We start from the raw sequence: 1,362 nt of genomic DNA, 5'->3' as shown, positions 1-1,362 counted from the left end.
CAAGATGCCGTCTGCAAGTGTGTCTATATTTCGATTGCGTGGGTTTTGACAACAGTGTCAAATGCATTTCTACATTTTATAGTTATTTTATGTTCACTTTGGTGGTGCAGAGGCAGATGTTCTTTTTTATATAGTGCTTAGGTCTGTTTGCAATACACGTGTGTATACACACTGAATGGTGTACATCTGTTTCAGTTATCACCGTTTTGAACGTCATTGATGTTCAAAAAATGTTCTTTGTTAACAAAAAGCTGTCTATTGGCCAATAAATTAAACATAACATGCAAAAGTATTACATAAAATATATTAAATTACAGAACCATTATCAACTGTTAGAACCATAACTTACATGTTTCACACGTGTAAAACTAAAAAAAGACACACAAGACACAAAACAGACAAATAAACTACAGCTATTCTGATATTCCAGACCAGTCTGATGCCTGTTGGCCAGTGACCCTTTTCTCACATTTCTTTCATCAGTGTCCCGTATAATAACCAACAACAATGTACAAGTGCATGAACAGGAATTGATTACAAATGATTACAATAATACAGTACCAATACAATAAAGAATGGCTAGAACATGAACACATGACTTAAGAAACTTCTGCTCGTTTTCAGCCCGAAAGTGGATCAGCTGCCGGTTGTCCCTGTGTCCCTGTGTGATACAGGACGGTATACTGCATATAAAGCACTTGTCAATGTCTCCAATGCAAGTAGTGTTGTGCACTCATATCAAACAAAATTATCTGTAGCGTTAAAACTGTAGAAATGCATGGAGTCCATTCAAGGCAGAGAAATGCGGGAAAGTTGTGCAAATCAGCAATGTAACATTAACGTTAGTGTAAGCATAGCAGGCTGGCGATTTTTAAAAAGTTTCAATTAAGCAAGACTGTAGTAATTTAAGTCAATTGTTTAAGCCAAAAATTGATGGAGCTCTCTAGTCGATCTGGCAGCCATTGTTGCCTGTTGCACAATGTATACAGATAGACCTCGGTTTCAAGTAAGCTTGCGTCCTCCCTTGGTTTTAAGGCCTGTGCACCCCCTTTGTCTTACCCCTAGCCCTCGATCAAAATGAGTATTGGGACAGCCCTTACACTCGCTTGAAAGCGCAAAACTAAGGGGATGGGGTAAGACAGAGAAATGAGATTCAGCCTAAGACTACGTTTGCACGTGGGCGGCTATTTTCATAAACGGACATTTTAACCTCTCTGGTTTCATATATCATTTCATATGTTTCAATAACATTGTGCACATCTGTCACTTTTCAGAAAAGTGTTGGGTTTTACTGTACGCACCCGTGTATATTTGCTGTCAATGCTGTCAAGGGCATTCCAAACCTGTAGGTGGCAGTGTAAC

This window comes from Etheostoma spectabile, chromosome 13 (genome assembly GCF_008692095.1).
Source record: "Etheostoma spectabile isolate EspeVRDwgs_2016 chromosome 13, UIUC_Espe_1.0, whole genome shotgun sequence".
NCBI lineage: Eukaryota > Metazoa > Chordata > Actinopteri > Perciformes > Percidae > Etheostoma > Etheostoma spectabile.
This window is presented reverse-complemented; position numbering follows the sequence as displayed.